Source organism: Capra hircus, chromosome 24 (assembly GCF_001704415.2).
Source record: "Capra hircus breed San Clemente chromosome 24, ASM170441v1, whole genome shotgun sequence".
NCBI lineage: Eukaryota > Metazoa > Chordata > Mammalia > Artiodactyla > Bovidae > Capra > Capra hircus.
Window position 1 is genome coordinate 30,713,858 of NC_030831.1, and position 25,728 is coordinate 30,739,585.

General features: G+C 43.4%; 1 protein-coding gene across 4 annotated transcripts in view; it reads left to right on the forward strand.

Annotated features, from left to right (window-relative positions):
* KCTD1 (potassium channel tetramerization domain containing 1) overlaps positions 1 to 25,728 on the forward strand; it is a 206,317-nt gene that overhangs the window by 156,647 nt on the left and 23,942 nt on the right. The gene's annotated exons all lie outside the window — the stretch shown is intronic.

A 25,728-nucleotide genomic window follows, 5' to 3' on the forward strand; every position in this document is an offset into this window, starting at 1 on the left:
AAGGAGTTTATCTCAGGCAGTTGTTGAGTAGAGAAAGAGGCATGAGCTCACATGGGCTGATGTCAGAATAAGAGTTTTGCGTACTTGTTTCTGCTCAAATGAAATGGAAGCAGAGCACTTGGGCTTCAGAAGAGCACTCATTGCATTTTGTGAGCACCTCCTATAATGTGACAGATATCAGGTAACTTACAGCCTAAGGAGAGAGCACTCATGAAATCACTGTCATAACTGCACGAAGCCTGCTCTTTTGTTTTCCGTTAATCTCACTTCACTATCTGATATTTTATGAAGGAGTATGAGTGTGTGCCAGGTCGCTTCAGTCGTGTCTGACTCTTTGTGACCTTATGGACTGCAGCCCACCAGGCTCCTCAGTCCACGGGGTTCTCCAGGCAAGAATACTGGAGTGGGTTGCCATGCCCTCCTCCAGGAGATCTTTCCGACCCAGGGATCGAACCTGTGTATCCTGTGGCTCTTGCACTGTAGGTGGATTACCACTGAGCCACCAGAGAAGCCCCAGTAGGATAACATATTGAGTCATAAATAATAACTGAGTTAAATAAAATATATCAAAATTGATTTCACCTGTTCCTTTTTACTCTTAATGTGGCTACCAGAAAGTACAAAATTACACATGTGTCTCACTTTTTATTTCTGTTGGACAGCCCTGAACTATATATACAGATTTAAAACGCATATATGTAATTAAACCTTTCCCTCCCCAAACCTCCTGATACTTAACATATATCATAAATTGAATATCTCTTTCTCCAACTTAATTAGACAAGATACAGTGTTCATCTTTTTTCTCAGTCTTTCTCTGTGCTTCCTTGTCACATGCAGTGAGCCATAGTATCCTGGGAGCAACATCAAAAATAATTTGTGGTTCATTATTCCCAGATTTGAATGTTGACGCTCCCAGTTAATAGTGGCCATGGATAGGTTGAATTTGTAAACCGCCTATCTTCTATCTTGTGAAATAGACGCAAATACATATTCTTCCACGGTTATTGGGAGGATTATATGTGATTACAGAAAGCACGCCGTGGCTCTGTGCCCAACACATAGTATTGCCTTTATACTTAATCCTCTGCCAAACCCAGCAATTGTTTCTTCTCAAACAGCCTTCCAAATTCCAAATATATCCCATTCCTTCATTTCCTAGACCACAGTAACAGCCTCACTTCTGGATTCTCGCCTGGATTCTTACAGGCTCAAAGGCCTCCTTGCCTGCATCTTCTGGTCCTTTATCTTTAATGTCCCCACCTGTTGTAGAACTGCTGAGCCATTCCAAGGAGATATTTTTAACCATATGTCCAGACTTTTGGAAACAAGCCTTACAAGTAGGTTCTGTTTCTGTGGCTTACACCTACAGCAGATGACCCTGGTCAGAAGACAATGGTGTGGATGCTGAATTGGTCACTGTGTGTTGCTTTGCTTCCTCTTGGATTTGGGGCAGAGGGGCTTGGAAAGCAATTAAATGGTCATTTCAAAGCAACAGTCAGTTTAACGGGGCCGATCCCAGGAGGTGCTGGTGGTAAAGAATCTGCCTGCCCATGCAAGAGATGTAAAAGATTCAGTTTGATCCCTGGGTTGGGAAGATCCCCTAGAGGAGGAAATGGCAACCCACCCCAGTATTCCTGCCTGGGAAATCCCATGGACAGAGGAGCCTGGAGGGTTACAGTCCATGGGGTTGGAAAGAGTCATACATGACTGAACTTCTGAACACAAACCCACAAGTTTTAGTAGCCAGAGACATAGGGAAGAAATAGTTCTTCGTACTTTTTTCCATAGAGGTCAGATGTTCCTTCCAAATTCTAGGAAAATCTCATCTTGTTTGGGGGATACATTTGAGGATATTAGGTTGGCCGTGGCCATGGAATGACAAATAATAATTCCAAGCCAAGTTCTCTAGATTCTAGGGTGTCTTGAACCCTTCTCAGCCTGTGGGACCTTTCCCAGTCCCCTGGTTCCTCTCTTATCCATCTTTTCCTTGGCGTAGCCCAGAGGGGAAGGGGTTTTCCCTTAGTTTTCTTTTTAAGGATTTCAGGAGGAGACCTGTAGTATAAAAGTACAAAGCTGTTTGTAACAAGTGATCTTAAAAGATGAGATGTCTTTCTATAAATTCAAAGGTCCTGCAAGAGTTTTTACTTCATTTTGAAATATTGTAGGTGATTTTTTATTCTATTTCTATTTACTGTCTTCTAGACTAAAGATTACCATTAGAACAGTGGTCCCCAACCTTTTTGGCACCAAGGACAGGTATCATGGAAAATAATTTTAACACAGACCAGGATGGGGAGGCTTTGGGGTGATTAAAGCACATTACATTTATTCTGCACTTTATTATTATTATATCTGCTCCACCTCAGATCATTGGGCATTAGATTCCAGAGGTTGGGGACCCCTGCTTTAGAACATTGTCCCCAGAAAGGGGTAAATTGGACACAGGTAAACATGAGAAGCACCTGGGACGCATTAAAAGACCATGTGAGACCCCAGACCAATGAAACAAGAACCTCTGCAATTTTCCTAAGAGATCCTGATTTTCACCATATGGCTCTATATGGTCCCTCCAAGTGAATATAGGTCTTTTACTCAATGAATATTTTGATATTTTGTGCTATATCATTATGGCCATTCCGCCATTGAAAATACATCTTCCTCTTCATTTCTTTAATTAGCAAGGTTCCCTGGTTCCGTGGTATGCACCCATGTGCCCTGTTCTTTTTTTTGGGTTTACAAACCCTAAGTAAGGATTCAGTAAGCGAGTTGACTTTTACATTTTACAACAAGGTTAATCTCACATTGTTATTCACTTTTATTATCAGGTGGTTTTTAGCTAACAGAACTGGACGTAAGGGTTCAAATTAACTGTAGTACTGCATTTATCTGTGATGTGGTCTGTCTTTACTAGTGTTTCATGTAAGATGCAAAACAGGTCTTTGGAGGTGTTTATGAGACAGAGGCTGATCCATACCACCTCAGTGATTAACACTGTTCCCTTTCAGGGGAGCCTCGCATGTGTCGTTTCAATTGTATCTGACTCTTTGTGACCCAATGGACTATAGCTCACCAGGCTCCTCTGTCCATGGGATTCTGCAGGCAAGAATACTGGCATGGGTTGCCTATGCCTTCCTTCAGGGATCTTCCCACCCCAGGGATCGAACCTGAATCTCCTGTGATTCCTGCACTGCGGGTGGATTCTTTATTGTCTGAGCCACCTGGGAAGCCCTCATGGGAGCCTACAAGTCTCCAATTCTGGCTGCTTTTTGGAATTGGAATCACCAGGAAAACCACACAGTTCAGATCTGTAATAATTTTACATCAAATAAGTGAAACCAAAAATTAAAAAGACTCAAGAAAAAATATTATCAGCATTAAAATATTGTAAACAGATATACAAAGGAGATAGAACACATTTAACAGTTTGTTAGTTTGATTTCTAAGTTGTAAATATTTAGACAAATGGGAGGTGGACCTCACTTAATAATCTTGCCTTGTGCCCTGCATAGTTGAAGAACAGACCTGATTATATCTAACTCAAAAATCCAAGGTCCCCACTAACATCATTGGTAACAAAAATCTAGGTATCTAATTTGTCCTAAGTAAGTAATATTGGTAACAAATTACATGGCCTTTTTAAAACCTCCTAATGCACTCATCCCGAGAAGGCAATGGCACCCCACTCCAGTACTCTTGCTTGGAAAATCCCATGGATGGAGGAGCCTGGTGGGCTGCAGTATGGGATCACAAGAGTCAGACACAACTGAGCGACTTCACTTTCACTTTTCACTCTCATGCATTGGAGAAGGAAATGACAACCCACTCCAGTGTTCTTGCCTGGAGAATCCCAGGGACAGAAGAGCCTGGTGGGCTGCCGTCTGTGGGGTCGCACAGAGTCGACTGAAGCGACTTAGCAGCAGCAGCAGCAGTAATGCACTCATCTACACGCTAGTAAAGTAATGCTCAAAATTCTCCAAGCCAGGCTTCAACAATATGTGAACCGTGAACTTCCAGATCTTCAAGCTGGTTTTAGAAAAGGCAGAGGAACCAGAGATCAAATTGCCAGCATCTGATGGATCATCGAAAAAGCAAGAGAGTTCCAGGAAAACATCTATTTCTGTTTTATTGACTTTGCCAAAGCCTTTGACTGTGTGCATCACAATAAACTGTGGAAAATTCTGAAAGAGATGGGAATACCAGACCACCTGACCTGCCTCTTGAGAAACCTATATGCAGGTCAGGAATCAACAGTTAGAACTGGACATGGAACAAAAGACTGGTTCCAAATAGGAAAAGGAGTACATTAAGGCTGTATATTGTCACTCTGTTTATTTAACTTATATGCAGAGTACATCATGAGAAACACTGGACTGGAAGAAGCACAAGCTGGAATCGAGATTGCCGGGAGAAATATCAGTAACCTCAGATATGCAGATGACACCACCCTTATGGCAGAAAGTGAAGAGGAACTAAAAAGCCTGTTGATGAAAGTGAAAGAGGAGAGTGAAAAAGTTGGCTTAAAGCTCAACATTCAGAAAACAAAGATCATGGCATCTGGTCCCATCACTTCATGGGAAATAGATGGGGAAACAGTGTCAGACTTTATTTTTTGGGGCTCCAAAATCACTGCAAATGGTGACTGCAGCCATGAAATTAAAAAGATACTTACTCCTTGAAAGGAAATTTATGACCAACCTAGATAGCATATTCAAAAGCAGAAACATTACTTTGCCAACAAAGGTCCATCGAGTCAAGGCTGTGGTTTTTCCTGTGGTCACGTATGGATGTGAGAGTTGGACCGTGAAGAAAGCTGAGTGCCGAAGAGTTGATGCGTTTGAACTGTGGTGTTGGAGAAGACTCTTGAGAGTCCCTTGGACTGCAAGGAGATCCAACCAGTCCATCCTAAAGGAGATCAGCCCTGGGTGTTCATTGGAAGGACTGATGCTGAACCTGAAACTCCAATATTTTGGCCACCTCATGTGAAGGGTTGACTCATTGGAAAAGACCCTGATGCTGGGAGGGATTGGGGGCAGGAGCAGAAGGGGACGACAGAGGATGAGATGGCTGGATGGCATCACCGACTCGATGCACATGAGTTTGGGTGAACTCCCAGAGTTGGTGACGGACAGGGAGGCTTGGTATGCTGCTGTTCATGGGGTCGCAAAGAGTCAGACACGACTGAGCGACTGAACTGAACTGAACTGAATGTTGACACTGAAATGTCTACCTAGTCACACATATCTGTGATACTAAATAAATGTTCTAGGCTAGAATACTGGAGTGGGTTGCCATTTCCTTTCCCAGGGGATCTTCCTGGCCCAGGGATTAAACCCAGCTCTCCTGCATTGCAGGCAGATTCTTTACCATCTGAGCCACCAGGGAAGCCCATGCTTTAAAACAGTGGTCCTCAATCCTTTTATCACCAAGGACCAGTTTTATGGAAGAAAATTTTTCCATGAACTGGGCTGGGGATGGGGGACGATGGTTTCAAGATGATTCAAACACATTACATTTATTGCGTACTTTATTTCTATTATTACATCAGCTCCATCTCAGATCATCAGGCATTATTAGATCCTGGAGGCTGGAGATCCCCGCTTTAAAAGAAAACATAAATCTGAGTTCAGAGTTAGGTGTATTTCAGCCTAATGGTCACCTCGATCAAAAATAATATTAACAGCAGTTGTTACATGATGGTTATTCTGATGTGGACTTCTTAAAACCAGGAAGTGAGCTGATACAACTGCTAACGAAACCTATCAGGTGGCAGTGAGGCAAGGCCTAGCTGAAAGAGCTGCTAACCTGGAAGTGAAAGACAAGATCTCATGTTACAGTCCCCTGAGCCATCCTATCTGTGTGTTTCACAGAGCTTTTGTATCTTTTAAACCAAGTATATGAGTTAACTCCCACATAAGGAGGTTATGCTGAGTTGGTCTCTTCTAAATAGCAGCAGAGTTATTAAGCACACTGGCACGTGTAGCTAATTGCAAAACCCAAGAGACTCAGCTTTCAGCCTTGCGGTCAACACCCATGGCCACCCAAGGGGTGTGTGCATCTGGTGCTTTAGGATGGCAGTTCCAGGCATGTGTGCCTTGCCAGCAGCAAGCTGGCTCTGGCAGGCTTCACCCCCAATGTGCTGGCCATTCCACGGCACTTCACCTGGAGCCGCACTGAAGGGAGGGCTTCCCGGTAACTTGCATTCAGTCCCTTGGTCGGGCAGATCCCCTGGAGAAGGAAGTGGCGACCCACTCCGGTATTCTTGCCTGGAGAATCCCATGGACAGAGGAGCCTGGCGGGCTATGCTATGGTCCACGGAGTGGCTAAGGGTCGGACACGAGTGAGAGACTAAAACAACAACAGCAGCACTGAAGGGAAAGTTGGGCACCTGCAACAGGAAGAGGTTGGTCTGCAGTGTCAGGACAATTGAATTCTCATGTGTGGATTTCTGAGTAACTTCTGTGTGCCAGCCTCGGGAGTTTTCTGTAATCCTATGTCAGGGCTGGGAGTTCTGTGCTCTGACTGTGAGGTCAACAGTTCCAGTTCACACTGCGGTCCCTAGACACACACAGTGTGTCCCCAGATGTCATCTCACAGGCTCACACTTTAGGATCTCAACAAAAATGCCCCCAAATTAATGTACCCTGTTTCTCAAACTGTTCCCTAAACGTTCATTTGGAATTACTGCATGGCACTGAATATAACTCAGCTGGTTAAGAATCTGCCTGCAATGTGGGAGACCCAGATTCGATCCCTGGGTGGGGAAGATCCCCTGGAGAAGGGAAAGGCTACCACTCCAGTTTTCTGGCCTGGAGAATTCCACGGACTATATAGTCCATGGGGTCACAAAGAGTCAGACACAACTGAGTGACTCTCACTTCACTTCACTTCAAATGGAAAGAGACAGCTGCTGGGGAAATGCCTGTGGACCTTCGCACAGTGAGGACAGTCTAATGGTGAGCAGGCAAGATTGGCAAGATTGGTTGATCTTTTAAAAGAAGGGACTTCCCCAGTGGTCCCCATTCCAATGAGAATCCTCCTTGCAATGCAGCAGACTAGGGTCTGATCCCTGGTTGGGGAACTAGGATCCTGCCTGCCTTAGAGAAAAAACCTTCATACTTAGGCAACTGCTGAGACCATGTGCAGCAGCTAAGACCTGATACAGTAAAAAATGAATAAATATACTTTAAAAAAAAAAGAAAAAGAAATTAGTTTATGGGGTGACTCAAAAGGAGGAAAAGCACCTGGTCAATGAACAGTGGAAAGTCTCTCCAGGATAATAAGGGAAATTTTTCCTCTTCTCTGCTGCTTCTTTTCATCTTACAATATTGCTTTTCCAAAACTGCTCCTCAGTTATATAGGCAAAGAGTAAATAAAACCAGCTTCAAAAGACTGTTTGGTTTTTGTTTGTTTTTCAAAAACGATGAAGCTGGATTTTCTGTTCAGGGCTGAAAACCCAGCTTCAGTATCTTAGACTAGCAGATTCAGCCAAGTTGCTTTGCCACTGGGAGCAACATAGGCCTGAGTTTTAAAGTAATCTAGCTCATCAAGTCTTACCTTAGAGCATTATTCAAAGAAAAGTGCAGCCAAATTACAGGCACTGGCCTGTAGTTTTCCCTGTCATATTCTTTTATTCGTTCCACAGAGGTAGTCTGTGTTCTCTGTCAACTGTGGCATACACTAGCAACAAAACTCCTTGCTCTCTTGTCGTTTACATGGGAGTGGGGTGGAAGACAGACAGTAAACAAGTACACAATCAAATAATATTTGAGGTGGTAGTAAGTGAAGTAGGAAGGAAAATAAAACAGGGTAAATAGCCTTGGGATGTAGCTTGCTTCCTATGCTAAGTCTGCAGATAATTGTATTCTGCGGTCTCTTCCTTCAGGATGCATCTTTATTTGTTCATCTACATTTTTCAAGACAAAATCTAGGTTACATTTCAGGGTCGATGCAGAAGCAGATTGTTGTGACTTTGGTATCACAGATCACCTTTGATCTGTGATCAACAGCCTGTCCTTTTTTTTTTTTTTTAAGTTTAAGTAATTAATTTTATTTTTTATTTATTAATTTCTTTGACTGCACTAAGTCTTCAGTGTTGCACACAGGCTTTCTCTAGTGCAGTGAGCAGGGGCTACGCTCTAGCTGTGGTGCACGGGCATCTGATTGTGGTGTCTTCTCTTGCTGTGGAGCACCGGCTCTAGGCCTCCAGGGCTTCAGTAGTTGTGGCACTCGGACTTAGCTGCCCTGTGGCATGTGGAATCTCCCCGGACCAGGGATCAAAGCCCTGTCCCCTGCATTAGCAGGCAGATCCTTTACCACTGGACCACCGGGAAAGTCCCAGTGCCCTGTTCTGCATTCTGTGATTCACCTCCTATTACCTAATGAGTGGCAGATACACACGTTCTCCCTTCATCTCAGCGAGGGAAGTTCAGGGTCATGTCTATTGTCTGGGCCGTGGGTCCAGAGCAGCTCCAGCCCCTTCCATCATGTCCCAATGACCTTGCTAGTTATATTAACCATAATGCTGTTTCTGGTACATTTTCTATATTTTTGCATCTCGCGGTGACTGAAGTTTTATTTGGTGTTAACCGAAGTAGAGAGTTAACAGATGTTCAAAATAAACGTGGGCAGAAGGCCCTTGCAGGCAAATAATAACAAGGCTGGGATCCCTTAGCCCAATCCTTAGACACAGAAGAAGCGCCGGAGCTTTTGATGGCAGAGCAGTGACAATGGGCAGGGAGTAACACCGGGTGTTTAGAGTGAAACAACTCAGGACAGGACTGTAAGCCCCATCTCAATTTTTAATAACTTCTCACTTGGCAAGCACTCAGCCTCGACTTAGATGGAAACCTCCTCGAAAGCTCCTTCTGACTTAGTTCTCACGCTTGAATCCTTGGTACCTAGTATCAGGCGAGCCACAGTGGACATTCAAGAGTTTGCTTAATATGTGAATTAATTATTGGGTAAAATACTGTACCCAGAGGCCAGAGCTTCAAAACAGTGAAGGTCGAATAATCAAGTGAAGCTTTTCAAAATAGAAAATTACATTGAAAGCTGGCCTGGGTTCATCACCTCCACCATTCCATGTGCTGCCATAACATTATAGGAGGGCCTGTTATTGACCTCATTTAAGAGATAAGAACACACAGCTCCACAAGGCTCAGCAATGCGTTCACCCTTATTCAGCAGATGGGGGAAGGACCAGGATTCCAGCTCCCTCTGGCTCCAGGACCTTGGTTTTTTATTCTTTTATTTACTTATTTATTTACTTTTGCTGACAAAGCAAGGAAAGGGCACCCAGGCTGAGAGCAGGAGGGTAAGGGAACCCAGAAGAACAGCTCTGTCACATGGCTTGCAGTCTCGGGTTTTATGGTGATGGGATTAGTTTCCAGGTTGTCTTTTATTCTTTTAAAGTCATGGCTGAAGAATTGATGATTTTGAATTGCTGTGCTGGAGAAGACTCTTGAGAGTCCCTTGGACTGCAAGGAGTTCAAACCAGACAATCCTAGAGGAAATCTACCCTGAATGTTCGTTGGAAGGACTGATGCCGGAGCTCCAGTACTTTGGCTACCTGTTGCAAAGAGCTGACTCACTGGAAAAGACCCAAGACCCAGGCTGAAAAAAGCCTGGCGTGCTGTAGTCCATGGGGTCACAAAGAGTTGGACATGACTTAGCAACTGAATAACAATAACAACACAACAGAGCCATGCTTCTCAACCTTAGTGGCATGTTAGAATCAGCTGAGACTTGCAAAAGAAAACCTGGTCCTGCCCACAAAGATTCTGATTGCATTGGCCTTGAGCAGGGCCTGGGCGTGGGATTTGCTAATGCTTCCGACCTTCAGCCATGCAGTCCATCTTTCCACCTTCTGGAACTGTGTACTAAAGGTGGGCTTTGGCCAAGGGAACAGGTCATCTACAATATCTCAAGCTCCTTTATTCTCAAGTGGCCTTCACCCAGCATCAGCTGGGGCATGGGGGACCCCTGGGTGCTGGAGCTCCCATGCGGGTCTCCTGCCATGAGCATGTGGCCCAGGGTTGTCCAAATACCATGCCATCCATTTCTGTGTGTCATGACTTGAAGAAGCCTGAAAAGCACCACCTTAGATGGGATAGTGGGATAAATGAGTCTTGTTCTTCTTTGCTGCTGGGTTTCAGGAGGCTCTTTTTTCCATGCCCCATGTCCAGCATACACACCCTTCCCACAGCAAGGGACAAAGTTGGCCTTGGACCAGTGACCTTGCCACCTGCTGATGGCTGCTGGGTTGCACCTGTGAAGAGAAATCCATTAGGAAAACTTTCAGGGACCAGTGTGGGCCCCGGCATGCTGTGCCCAGGGGGAGGAATGGTCTAGGGGATGCCAGGACAGGTAAGGCTGCTCATCAGGTTAGGGGTCTCTAAGCCCACTGATGCATTACTCACCACCTCTGCTGGGCTCCTCCTTGTCTGTTAAAGCAGTGAACCCAAGTACAAGATGCTATAGACTATCTCACATTCACACCCCTGTGCAAAACACATGTGCGTGCACCCATCAGAAACATCATTTTAAAGATTTTTAAAATGTGTTTCTAAAACATGCCCCCTATGCTTACGCTTCAGGTTTTAAGTCAAATAATAGGTCTACCAGTAGTCTTCAGCTACTTGCACTGTGCCTGGCAATGCTGGGTAAATATTTGTTGAATGAGTTTTGCTTTGTTGAGTGGCATGAGTTTTACTCTGAGCTGGAGCAGCTTAACCACCTCAGGGCTGCTTCAGCTCAACCACATTTTGAATCATCAGATGCTACTGTGATGTCAGATCTTAACAGCAGGCCTAGTCCAATCTGAGCAGCAAAGATTAACATCCCATTCTCTTCAAAGCAGAGCCTAGAGAGGGATTTTCTAGTCTAATTACCCTGAATCGAAAAAGTAAGAAGAAGGAGAAGGGAATCCATCAGTCTGGTCATAACCCAGACACCCATGAACCAGATGAACAGAAGGGTAACACCTGCCTTCAGAATGTTTTCCTCCCACTGGTAACTTCCTCCCTGAACCTCTCAGATCAGGGTCATCTTCAGATGCTTGGGGAAAAAATGGTGCAGGTTCCTCTGCTCCACCCATGTGTATCCCGGGATGTGAGGGAAATGAGCAGTTTCCAGTGACATCCAGGTGATCCACCTACATCTCAGAGTTTGGGCCCCAGATCTGCAGAGGACTGTAAAACATGAACGCATCCACCTGCAGCCTGGTGGAAATGGTGGCGGCGTGGCCAGGGACACGTTGTTAGCACGATGCTTTTCTTATTGAGTCTTTCTTGATTCTCAGCACTTGGGACTATTATACGGACTGTGCTCATTTTGATCGGTCACAATGAATAATGTCCTTGAGCAACACCAAGGTCGATTTTGCTCTGTGTTTATAATCATATTTTCATATTTCCTGAAGAAAGTACTTTTATAATAAACTATATATTCTATTTACTTACTTGAAAAAGTTAATTTGTAGGTATTTCACAGAAGATTCCAGTCATCTCATCCAAGGTTAACATGTGACAGATATGCTCCACTGTACTGTGTTGTTGAGAACAATTCCATTAAAAGGGCTTAAAATTACCAACATTATTTTACACAACCCAGCTCACAAATCTCCCACGACTTTGGTTCCCCAAACCCTTTAGTTTCTGTTGGTTGCATAATTCTGATTCTGGTTGAATGCTTCGAGAGCTTTTTCATGGCAGAGGAGAACCAACATTAATTTTAGGTGAATTTCCAAAAGACAGACTACATTTTGGCTCCATAGGGAACTTTGTGAGTAGAATATTACACCCCACTCCTTGTGTCTACCATATCGGTCTTGATACCATCTTCCAAAATTGCTGTGGTCTACAGAGAAACTCTCCGTATCTCCCTGTATCAGAACACAGCAAGGTGTGGATGCTATATGTATTCTTGGCTGGAATAAACAATGTATAAGTCATTCTAAAGTTGAAGGATCTTTTTTTATGAAGCCAATGTAGAAACTAAACTTTTCTCCCCTTCCAAAGAGAAGCATTTATTCAAAACAAAAGCACATGGTGTTACAATTTGCATGTAAATTCTGAGGACTTAAAAACAAAAAAAATTTTGAAAGTCACAGTGAAGGATCTCTTATGGGTCCCCTGGACACCCACATGTCCTCGGCCGAAGCCTGAGCTGTGGTGCGAGATGTGTCTGTTTCCATGTCTGGCAGTTCTTCCTATTATTGATAAATAAATAACCGATATTAAAATGCCATTTCTTTTCATTAGAAATGCAGGATTCATTGTCTCAAATCGATGAATTATTAATATTCTGCTTCCAAATGGTAACTCTCAAGGTGCCTGGAGATAGAAAGTTGTGACAATCTGTCTGCAAAGCAGCAAGCTGAAGTGGGTACATAAGGCTTTACATGTGGCTTCCGATTGTGCCCAGGGTGGTCCTGGTGGGAGGATGAAGGATGTGAGAGGTGGCGGGGGATGAGAAGTCAGCTGTGCTCTTACGGGCATATGCTTTTCCTGTAGTCCTATTCCCAAGGCAGACACCTAGGAGTTCCAACTGGGTGGCAATTCCATTTGCCACAAAAACATTAAAAAAAAAAAAATGTGGTCCCCCAGATGTAACAGGGTTTTGCTGGACTGTCCGAATCTAATCAAGACACAGAGTCAGTAGAAATGACACCATCACTTGGATAACGTTCTGCCGCCACATGGACGCCGTGTGTCGGTTTGCTTAGTAATGACCTCACTGTGTATCTTTTTCGGTGGTAATGATTATTTTTACTCCTGCGCAACGTCTCTTACTGTGTCCCATATTCAGAAGATAAATGACCACTGTGCACATCAGCTAACCGCCACTTTCAAACAGTGGCCTTCCTCACCCGGCTCAGACGGCTTCGTAACTGGAGGTGAATCTCAACTCGCCCAAAACTTGTTTCAGTGATTGGAGCCAAATGTGCTTCAGAGCTCCCACCTGGCCTTGTGAGGGCTTGGCTAGGCCCTGGCCACCCCTCCGAAAACTGACTTTAAAAAAACACAGCTTAGGAGGCCCTGAGGGCTTCTAGTCTCGAAGCGGTACAGAACAGTCAGTGTCAAAGAAAAAAAGGATTTTGTTCCCCTTCTATTCACTGTGAAATAATACTTTTTCATTTAGCCTAGTGACAGTAAAAGATTTCAAAGGCAAATACAGACTACTTAAAAGGTAAAGAAGTTTTATAATCTGTTATAAAAAGCAGATCACTAATACAACATTGTGAATCAACTATACTTCAATAAAAAGGGGAAAAAAATCAGATCAATAGTCCAAGAAAACTTTGTCCTCTTGACAGAGAGAAAACCAAATTCTAACTTTGTTCCACTTTACATATTAAAATGTGTTCCAATCTTAACCAGTTCTGACAACATATAAAGCTCCTTTTTCAAGGGTTTTTTTTTTTTTTTCCCATAAAACTTCTACAGATTCTCTTCACCTTCAGATTTCTTCCTTTTCTCATTTTCCCTTTTTTTAACCTGGGGGGAAAAAAAGGAAGGCCATACATTTAAGTATATCTGGCTAACCCATAATCTTAGGGACCCTGAGAAGGGTACTTCATCACAACATAATCATTTTGATGATACACTGCAAAAGGAATAAGGTGGCGTAAAGGATGGAATTCGGAGAAGATTGCTGGACACGTTAAGTGAAAGTGTTAGTCGCTCAGTCATATCTGACTCTTTGAGACCCCATGGACTGTAGCCACCAGGCTCCTCTATCCATGGACTTTCCCAGGCTAGAATATTGGAATGGATAGCCATTTCCTTCTCCAGGGGATGTTCCCAACTCAGGGATGGAACCCAGGTCTCCTGCATTACAGGCAGATTCTTTACTGTCTAATCCATGTTAAAATGAACTAGAACAAGGTTATAACAGCCTAATGAACTTAGGGAGCTGTGAGCAGTGCAGTTGGAGTTCTGGTCTCCACTCTAGCAAACAACCTATGATGATTACAAAAACCCAACAGTCATGATACAGTTTGTATTTCCAAGTACATATCCTGCCAGGCTCTTAAAGAACACGTTTGTGATACTTCATGTAGATTTTTTAAACTTTGAGAAAGTAGTTATTTGTAACAAGCAGCTTTGGTTTTTGTGTACTTTCCCTCAAGACTCGAAAGTAAAAAATTACAGGAGCAACAGATATGGGAAACAGTGGTATCAAGTGACTTCTGCAGTTTGTCCCATTTATATGATCATGGTAAGGAAGAGTAAACATGAGAAAATCTTGTCATTAGCAGGGAGACTTTTTTTTTTCTTTAGATGTGTTGTAGGTCAGGACTTGGTTCTGGTTTGTGTTGGAAGGGATGAGGAGAAACATTGGTAGATACACCTACCGCCCAGTGAGTCTATGGACCGGCTTGGTGCCTTTGGGTAAATTCTTAAACTGTGATAAACCAAGCCTGAGTCCCAGAAGGGCGTAGCCAGTTGCACAAGACACACACACCTATGACAACGCATTGTTGACCCTGGTGCAGCCAAAGGCAGGTGCTGTCAGTAAGCACCCTCCTGATTTCTCAACCCCCCACACCCGAGAATGTTGTCTTTGAATCATGAGCTGATAAAAACTTCATATTTTTCACATGTCACTTTTGATTTAGTGACTGTGTAAATAATCTTGCAACATAAATTCAAAATCTTAAGCCTCTCAGAGTACAAAGCTAACCAGGCACCTCATCCTTCATGATTTGAAGAGATAATTGAACGGTGTTTTCAACAAAAGGGTGGTATGGATATTTTATATATTCTTTAAAACGTTTAGATGCTTTTGAAGCTGTGTAAATATGACTCTAGTCCGGTTAGCAGCTTTCTTTCCTTCTTAGCTTCTGAGGTGGTATAGCTCACAGTCCTGGGGCTAAATCTCCTCCCTTTTGGCTTTGTCATCCCAAAGCCTAGTTTGTGAAAGTGTTTTTAAGCCTCCTAGTCACTCTGAAGTCATACAGTGACAGAGTAATTCATTTTCATTCATCTAACCACCTTTCAATCCTCCTGAGTTTTTGAATGATGCTCTAAGACCTTTGAACAGTGTCAGTAATGGCTCTGTGTGTGTGTGTGGGGGGGGGTGTTTATGTGTGTGTGTGTAGGAGCAGGAAAGGAATACAAAGGAGTCAGTATAGATTCACTTACTTTCTTCCATACATCTCCTTTTAAGTTTTCACGAAGCATTTACATAGAAAATTGTATTTTTCTTCTCTATTTTCTGTTTTATCAAGCACTGTGTGAAGCCTCTGGTTTTTCCACATTTAGGTACTATGCAAAATATGTAAATGCTTTGTTGTAAACTGCTGTTTTGCTGGCCCCATTACAAGTAGGAAAACACTGTTAAATTGAATTTTAAAAAAAAAACAGCTGGCTTCACCATCGCCCTCTCATAGTGTCATATAATTAATAAGATGCTTTTATTTGAAAGGACTGCTGTGATATACTATGAGCCAGTTCCAACAGGCTGGGGTAGTAAGACAGCAGAGGAAATGGGAAGAGGCTCCAGTCCACATCCTGTTGCTGATAGTCTCCAAGTACGCTGGAGAGAATGGGGGGGCCACTGGGGGACCACAGTCACAGTGGGCTGGGCTGAGTCCCTTCCCCATATGAGGGAGATTGATGACACGGAGGAGTCAGTCACAGAGGAAGGCATTCCTTCAATAGTTGGGGCTGCTGATACTCAGAATCCTGGGAAATAAGATCACTCAAAACAATGTTAGGAATTTCCATGATGGTCCGGTGGTTAAGACTCCACGCTTCCATTGCACAGTGTATGGGTGGGATCCCTGGTCGGGGAACTAAGATCCTGCATGCTGTATGGCACAGCCAAAAATTATTATTATTTAAAAATAAATGTTAAAACAATAGGTTAAGTTCAGCAGGAACATATGCAAGGGTTTGCTTATGTGATGAGAAACCAGAAACGAGAAAACTGGAGTGGAGCAAGATGCAGACGGGTTGGCAGGAGGTGCTGGAGCTGGAGTTCTGGAACAGACGAACACTGAGAGCTGGGGACAGCGACGAGAGTGGGCTGGCCCTCACTCTTCCAGGATGGGAGGCTGCACAGTTCAGCCACCCTCAGCTAGCGATCTGGTGGCTCCACGCCTCAGCATCTCCACTACTCACATCACAATATCACCTGTTCATACTCTCGAGTTGTGGTGAGGATTAAATCAGCTAATCCACAGAGTTTTTAGCAGCATTCCTAACATAAATTTGGGCTTCCCTGGTGGCTCAGATGGTAAAGAATCTGCCTGCAATGCAGGAGCCCAGATTTGATCTCTGGGTCAGGAAGATCCCCCTGGAGAAGGGAATGGCAACCCACTCCAGTATTCTTGCCTGGAGAATTCCATGGACAGAGGAGCCTGGTGGGCTACAGTCCGGTCCATAGGGTTGCAAAGAGTCAGACACAAGCGACTGACATTTTCACACTTAACAGAAACTCAGGTAATGTTAGCTATTATAACTTTTTTTTTCTCTGAATAGTAATTATATTGTAAACTGAAAAACATATTCTAGAGTCTTAAATCAAGAGAAAACAGGAGTATGTCACAAATACCTCTAAATATAGAACAGCCAGTGGGGAGGAGGGTGGGGCTGGGCTGGAGAGAGACCTCTGCACACGTGCGAGCTTGCCTGCCCCCAGAGAAAGCAAGGGGAAGGTGAAGCAGAAACCACTGGAGCTGAAAATACCAAAGTGGGCTCCCATGAGACATAGTGATGCTCTAATCCAGGCCTGGTCTTAAAAAGTAGTGGTAAACCCCAGAAACCATTTGAAAACAGACACTTGTTCAAACCAAAGAGCAGGTGATCTAAAACATTGTCTTCCAAATCAAGGTGCTCAACAGGATTTTCTGTGCAGTTGGATTCGGTTTTGGCATTGCACATCTTGTCCAAGGTATGAAAATCTGTCAGCACTGACTGAGCCCAGGCTTGGCCGAGAAGCAGAAGGATCACTGGGCAGTAAGAGAGCCGCTCCGAGCGAGACCCTGTAGCCCTGCTGCCTCCACGCTGGTTAACTGACTGCATAGTCCTCACTTGTAAGATGCAAGTGATGGTATCTACCTAGCAGAGCTGGCGCCCTGCGGGTAGTGGACACTCAGTAAATGTAGCTCATGTCAGACATCCATTTCTTCCTCATAAAAATTCTTTGGATGGGCTATTATCCCCTTCCTCAGATGAAGAAATCAAAACTCAAACCAATTTGGTCTTGAAGATGGTAAAGCCAGGATTCCAGCAGGTCTGTTGAGTCAGAGCTGAACTTCCAGGGGCTCCTGAGAGATGACTGAAAGCACAGCGCCCAAGCTGCTGTGCCATCACTTGCTCCACTCAGGCCAGCGCTGTGAGGCGCTCTTCACGCTGTTTCTCGCCTGAAATCCCTCCTCCAAGCCCTCGTGCCCTTCTCTTTATGCCTGGCTGTCCTGAAGACCCAGTACTAGCATTGCTTCCTATAGGAAGCCCTCTCTGCCTGCCACAGGCTGGCTAGTCCCTGTCCTTTGTTCTTCTGTAGCACCCAGCTGGCCCGAATCATGCTCATCTGAGTAGGCTCTAGGACTTTCCTGGTGGTCCAGCAGTAAATTCACCTTCCAATGAAAGGGGTGTAGGTTCTATCCCTGGTCAGGGAGCTAAGATCCTGAATGCCTAGGGGCCAAAAAAACAAAACACAAAACAAAAGCAGTCCTAAAACAAATTCAATAAAGACTTTAAAAGGGTTCCACATCAAAAAAAATCAAATCTTTAAAAAAATTAAATTAAAATATAAGAGATTCAGCTGAGTACCCAGGAACATGACAAGCATTCAATTAATGTAGGAATAGAAAGCCTACTTTGGTAAATTCCAGTGGTGTTTTTTCAAAACAATCAAGTTAATTATAATACATTTTTTATAGTAAGCAAATAAAGTAACTCTCCAATTTAAAAAATTTTCCCTGTGCGTCATGAGAAGCACTAGCTCCCTCTCCCCCACAGTGGCCCTGGGCTCCCCCCGAAGCCATCAGTATTGCTGTCAACTAGCAATTCTCCAAAACGCTGAGTGCCAGAATTGCTGGCACGCTCATTTTTTTTTTTTTTATATTTTAAACTTGCCTTTCTTTTCTCCCCTGCTTTCTTCAGCTCTGTGAATCATTTAAGAAAATGATGCTGCCACAGGGAACAGGTACTGGAAACATTACTTCCTCATAAGTAGATATAATTTGTTTTGTTTGCTTTTCCTTAGAAGGTATTTTCTCTCTTCTCTTAAATTACTTCTGTCCATTTCTGTAACAAGCTCTGAATTCATTTTTATCTGTGTTCCTGAAATATCAATGAAACTTCCCAAGTGTGGAAACTCTACACAACTGTTTCTCAAATTTTGTAAACAATTATATGCAAATTAAATGCTGTTCAATAAGTAAGGATTCTCTAACAGTGAGTTGACTGGTGTTTTTCGTTTTGGGGGATTTTTTACATTATAACAATACCCGGCATAGCATCTCCTCTCCCCATTTTAAGAAAAACTTTTTATTATGGATATTATTCTTTTTTTTGACCATATGACTTGTGGGACTTTAATTCCCCAACCAAGGATTGAATCGAGGTCCTTGGTAGTGAGACAGCAGAGTCCACTGGATTGCCAGGAAATTCCCTATTATGGACATTTTTAAATATATGCAAAGCAACTATACTATAATAAAAACTAATTTTAAAAATATGCAAAAATGGAATATGAAATGAAGACCCCTGCATTTCAAAAGGTTTCTGGTATCAACCCAGCATTTCTCTCCCCTTCCACCTGTTCTGTTTCCCTGCTCTCCCATCCCAGCAGAAAGGAGGGAAGGGGATCCTTTGGTTGCAGTGCTGATTTTTCTTTATTAAAACACACACACACACACAAAACTTTTAAAATTTATTTGGCTCTGCGGGGTCTTAAGTTTTGGCACGCAGGATCTTCAGTATTTGTTGTGGAATGGGAACACTTAGTTGCTACACGTGGGATCTAGTTCCCTGACCAGGGATGGAACCTGGGCCCCCTGCACTGGCAGCTCAGAGACTTAGCCACTGGCCCGCCAGGGAAGTCCCAGTGCTGATTTTTCTCTGCTTTTCTTTCCTTCCCTGCTGTTCCAAGTCTAGATTCCACTGCAGGGACAGCTTCCTATACACCTCTCGTTCATGTACCCACACCTACAAATACAGACACTCACTCCCACCCACACACTTACACATCTGCACAAACACACACCTTCCCCCAGCCCTCTATCTCATCTACTGTCTTCCTTAGGTATCAACTATTAGGACAGAAGCTTGGTTGAACCCAGGTCTCCTGCATTGCAGGCAGATTCTTTACCAGATGAGCCACAAGGGAAGCCCAGGAATACTGGAGTGGGTAGTCTATCCCTTCTCCAGTGGATCTTCCCGACCCAGGTATCGAAACATGGCCTCCTGAGTTGCAGGTGGATTCCATACCAAATGAGCTATCAGGGAACTTGGGTTAGTAGGCTTGAAAAAGTATGAAGCCACAGTGCTTCTGAAAACAAAATTATTCAGTAGAAAAAGGCTGTAAATCAGATTTTTTTAAAAAGTAATATCCTACTGATTGGTGGACTCGTCACAGATTGTTTTTCTATTTTGCTGCTTCTTCATCCTCTATGCTTTTCTAGTTTTTAACAATGAGTAGTTATTGCTTTTACAATTTAAAAATATCCACCAAAAGTAATGCTCAAGAGGTCACTTGGATATTGCCTCTGAAACGGTTCACCAGCAAAATAAATCTGGACTGAAAACTAAAGGAAACCTTTTCCTAAAGTTCAAACCATATATTCCATGGCTTGGAAGCCCAGAGGTGGAGAAGAAAAGGCTTTTCTTGGCAAAGGAGAGCTGAGTGGGTGAAAGGTTCCACAACCCGTGTCCTGCCTTTTCTCACCATCTTTATCCCTTGGTGTGTCTTTGGCACTTAGCTCTCAACCCCACCCCTGGGCAGGGTCTTCTCCACCCTCTCTGAGCAAGTTAATCCTAGCATGGGCACTGCCCACAGGCCCTTGTCCTACCGCCTCCCTCCCCTGTAATTACCATGTGTGCACCAGCTCCTCCGAAGAGTTGAAAGGATTAACCTGCTTGCCTCTGGTAAAGTAGGGCCAGGTGCTATGTTGCCTGCCATGGTGCTTCATGTGGCGTGGGGTTCACCAGACAGCACAAGGACCACTGGGTGGATGGAGCTCAGAAGAGCTGGAAGCATCTCCAAGCTAAATTTCTTTAGCTGTAAAGTGACTGTTCCCACAGAGGGGTTGGCAGAATTAAATGTAGGGGCACTGCACGTAATGGGACGCAAGCTCAAGGTAAATGGAGTTGAAATACGCCATTTCAGGTATACGCCTCAACCCAGAAGAAGTTTTCGTTGTCCTAAGAATCTTGACTTTCCCATCTATTCTTATGCCCCTATTATGTCATAGTTGTACCAACAGTTTGAAAGTAACCTCTGAAGTCTTGGGGTGTTTTGGTTTGGTTTGGTTTGGTTCAGTTTCCCTGAGCTTCAACTTTTTCTCAGCTGTTAAGTAAATGATAGCTTCCCCACAAAGCTGGTAATAATCAAGCTTTCTTGAGATAACATGCAACACTAGCAAAGTCTTATTGAATTATATAAAAACTGTGCATTTCCCAAGGGATGTTGTTCATTTGTTGTCTTCTTGCTTGTTTTAGGGTTTTGTTTTTTTTTTTTTTAATTAGAAATGAAAAGGAGGTATACTTAGGGGTCAAAAACACAGGCTTTCGAATGAGACCTAGGTTGGAGCCTGAGCCAAGTGATGGCCATTGTGGGCTCAGTGTTCTCATCTGTGAAATGGGAATAATATGGTCACCTTATAGGATCATTGTAAGAATGAAATGAAATGAAGCCCATAAAGCAGGCAGCTCCTTCTTTGGCACGTAATAATATTCAATCGATAGTAACTAGCATTAGAGCAGGTGTCCTCATAGACTTGAATGTGACCATCCTCTGCCCATCCCCCCCTCCAGGGGCAGCATGGTGGGTCTGCCAACTCTGTCTAGCCAGCTGTGCATCCTTGAGTCATTTCTCCATATGTAAAATGGGAGGTTGATCTAGGTCATGCTGGTGATCCTTAACCTCTAAAAATGTGGCTGGCTGATTAAGAAAACGTGCTGTGACAGTTCAGGGTGACAGAATGACCAACTTGAGATTATTTCAAATTGACGACATTGACTTGCTCCTCTTTATTCTCTCTGCTCATCTGCCTTTGCACTGGTTCCCAACTCAGCAGTTCATTAAACTTCCTCGGGGAGCGTTTTAAGAGATGCAGATGCTTGGGGTCTAAACCCTGAGCAATAGTTACATCAGAATATCTGGCACTGGGCATCTGTATTTTTTAAAAGGTCCCTAGGTAATTCTACTGTGCAACCAGGGTTAAGAAGCACTGCTCTATACAAATGACATAGTCAGAAACAAGGGAAAGGAGACAGGACTTGGATAAACTGCAAGCTGCCTCTGTGGGGAGATGTGATCTCAGTGTTTTGATTTTCTCACTTCTAAATTTGCTCTTTTCCTAAACATTGCTGAGAGCATAGCCTGACATCAGTCCCCATCGCCCTCCAAACCAAACCCCAAGTCCTTGACCTGCTTACACAGCTCTTCATGGTCTGATTTCTGCTGCCCGTCTCATTTTTCAGTTGGCCTGTCTCTGTGCCCTAGTGGAGAGTAATCATATGGCAGTGTTTTTTTCCACCTTCAAGCCTTTGAGTCTTCCCTACACCTGTCTTTTCTTATCTAACCTTAGCTCCCACCTCTGTACCAGCTTCTGCTGATCATTCAGGCTCTCCTATGAACTTTCTTTTTCTTCCCTGAGTACTCCCACAGCCCACTCTGCATACCCACTGCACACGCAGTCACACCACTTGATCTGCATTCCCAGCCCCACAGACTGTTGAATTCCATGAAAGTCAAGAGTGTGGTTTATTCACCACTGCATTCCCTGTATTCCACATGATCAGGTTGAGTGAGTATTGGTGGAAAGAATGAACAAATAACTGAGTGACTATACAATTGAAAAAAAAAAAAAAAGAAATTCTTTTTTTTTTTGGACCATGCAGCATGGCATGTGGGATGTATAGTTTCTTAACCAAGGATTGAACCCATGCTGCCTGCAGGGCAAGTGGGAAGTCTTAACTTACTGGACCGCCAGGGAATTCCCAGGAAAGCAAAATTCTTAAGGAACTGAGTCACAGTTACATCAGAGAACCTAAGTCCTATAAATGATTGAATACACAAGAAAAAATAAATTCTTAGTGACTAATATTCACACTAAGCTAGGTCTCTTTCATTTAAGACCATTCTTTAATGCTGGGGAGAAGGGGAGCCACAGTGAGGAAGCAGACTAACTTTTTACCAAAAGAAACTTAATTTCCTTGGTGGTTGGGCTGCATTATTTGCAGCATAATCAACAGACTTCTAACTCTAAAAAGCAAGAAAGAGGAGCACATTTGAATGTCTATTAATGTGTATTTTAGGTGAACCTTTATAATCCTCTACTCTTTATGACCTGTAACCTCTGTTCATGGAATTCTCCAGACAAGTATACTGGAGTGGGTTGCCATTTCCTCCTCCAGGGACTCTTCCTGACCCAGAAATTGAACCCAGGCCTCCTGCATTGCAGGCAGATTCTTTATCATCTGAGCCACCAGGGAAGCCCAATCCTCTAGTTAATTAATTATTTGCACATAAAAATGATAGGATGCTTACAATTTACTTTAAAAATCCCAGAGCGGGGAGAGGAATCCAGAGAGGTACAGGTGAAATAAGACTGAACAAGAATTGATAGCTTTAGAAGCTGGATGAACTCATGGGAGTTCATTATCCTATTTCCCCTGCTTTGGCATACAGGGAAACTGTCCAAAATAGAATGTTAAAAAATAAATGTCAAAAGAATAAAACTGTGGGAGGAAGTTTTTCTCAGTACTGCCACTTGGTTCAGTGAGTGGTTTGTTGTTTTTTTTTAAAAAAAAAAAAAGGCAGTCATACATCATCTGGAGCCAGCCTGGTCTTGGTCAGTTGAAAAACAGGAATGTTCTCCAAGGTTAGTAAACTGTAATCAGGTCCACAGAGTTTTCAGGCACCAGAGTTTACAAGTCACAACAGTTGATTTGTAACTCCATTCATGTGTCCACAAGAAATATAGCCTGTGTCGATGTTCCTCTCTATTTGCTTAGCCAAACAATGCTTTTCCACAGCACATTCAACCTTGAAACCGACCCAGGACCCCAGTTTACGATCGCTGGCACCACCCTGCCCTTCCGCATTGTTTTCACAAATTTAAAACCTTCCTCCTTTTAAATGTAGCAAAAATCAGCCCAGTGTCTCCTTTTTTTACTTGTAACATTTGTTGACTCAAACGCAGGGACTCTCTTTTCCGAGGGGCCTTTCACTGCAGCCAGGAATGTGCATGCATTGACGCGGCCACGAGCTCTTCCTTCCGAGACTGCCCTCCCCTGCCTCTCGGCTCCCACGTCAACCATGCTGCTTCCGCCTTTGGTACAGGAGGCACCAACGGCGGGGAGGGTTTTCCCACCAATTTCAGGCCACGCCCTCCGTGCAGAGTGCGCCCTCCCTTGCCTGGAGCAAGCTGGAAGTGAAGGTTCTGGGCCGTGCAGGTTCCGGGCCTTGCTGACCGATACTCCAGACAGCTCCATGGTGGGGTTTCTAATCTGTCAAGTAGCATCCTGTTCTTTCTCCCAGCTTCTCTTCTCCCACTGCCCCACCCAGGGGCCACAGCCACCTTCCTGTCCCCTTGCTGAGTCTCCTTTCAGACTTCCCCTCCTCTTGTCTTTGCATTTTTGCTATTTCAGCTAAATCAGATGTAAAGGCGCTTCTTACTGCAACTGTGCAGTTTCTTGTTATCTGCTGGTGGTGGGGTTTTTGTTTTGATAGTATCCTAAAAACCACTTCAGTGCAGTTCAGTCGCTCAGTCGTGTCCGACTCTTTGCGATCCCATGAACAGCATCACGCCAGGCCTCCCTGTCCATCACCAACTCCCGGAGTTCACTCAGACTCACGTCCATTGAGTTGGTGATGCCATCCAGCCATCTCATCCTCTGTCATCCCCTTCTCCTGCCCCCAATCCTTCCCAGCATCAGAGTCTTTTCCAGTGAGTCAACTGTTCGCATGAGGTGGCCAAAGTACTGGAGTTTCAGCTTTAGCATCAGTCCTTCCAAAGAACACCCAGGACTGATCTCCTTTAGAATGGACTGGTTGGATCTCCTTGCCACTTAACATGACACTTTTCTCCTATCTTGGAAAGGTCTGTAACAATACACCTCAGCCATGATTGTTCCTTTTACTCCTTTAAACCCTGTACCCTAAACTGCCCTCAGGCTTCAAAGAGCTGTTTTCCTAGAAATTTTTATTTGCTATTTTGGGGTGCCTTCTTTTGCTGTCTTCTTGAGCATGCCATGACCCCTTTTGATTTTTCATCAACCCTGAGAAAAGGGGTAATTTTATAAAAGAATAGAGATGCAGAGAAGTTGATTCGCTCAGATTACAGCTAGTAAATGGCCAAGCCTCATTGCTCTCCTCTTTCAGCCACTCCTTTACTTATTCACTCCGTGAAGATTTATTTGATCACTTTCTGTGCTGGCTCGCTTCCAAGCCTAGATTTTGAAAATGAGCTTTTAAAAATTAAAAGCCTGGGATTTATTTAAGAATAAAATATTTACTTTTCATCTCATTAGTAAAGTGACTTGTAATCATTGATATTAATTTATCTCAGGCCACAAAAATAATCAGTGTACACATTTGGATTTCATTATAAAACTCTTGCCAAACAAACCTAAGATAGACACGAAATCTCTAGACCTAAAGTGTTCATTCAGTAGTGGTAATTCTTTTCATTCCAGTCATTGTGGGGAGGCCCCTGTAAGATCAAACAGACTGTACCCAACTCCCCCAGGTGCTATTTAACTAGTTGGGCAAGTTACTCATCATTTTGAGCCTATTTCTTCATCTTTAAAAGGAGGATAATGGATTTGTTACATAAAGTGCTTAGATGAGGGCAAGGTGTATAGAAAGCAGTTAATAAATATAGCTCCCTTTTCTTCCACTGTCAACTGTAAATTTATCATTAACAGTGAAGGGTAAAATGTTTTAATAACAGGCACACAAGTCTCATTCTTTACCATCTGGCACCAAACTGTCCTGGAAACACTACAAATAAGTGACTAAGGGTGTTTCAGTTTTACTGCCTCTTCTTTACCTAGTCTACCATTTGATTGATGTGTTTATAAGAAATGAATGACAAGGTAGCATGCAAAGAATCCTTGGATGATTGTAATCTACACCCTACATGATCACCCTCAATTCATGGAAAGTTGGATGAAAACAGTAGTTGAGAAAAATATATTGGGTTTTAAGGATATGATTTGACTGACTAGTTGCTTTCTTCTTTGCACCTACTACCTTCAGGTAGGACAGGAGTTTTCTAATTATCCGTAAAAGATTGTTATTGAAGCACATTCACAAGTCATTCTTTCTTGGGAAAGAGGGGAGCAGCTTTCCTGTTTGTTGGTTTGCTGTATTTTAAGAGGGATGGAATTATCAATTTAGCATTATATCTGTCCCATTTCAAAAATAAGACTAGGAAATGAATGATTTCAAAATCATCATCAGAGCAATAAAATGGTGTTCCAAATCGGAGAGAGGCTTGTTATGAGTTCCACAAAAATCTTTTCTTTAAAAATGGAACCATTT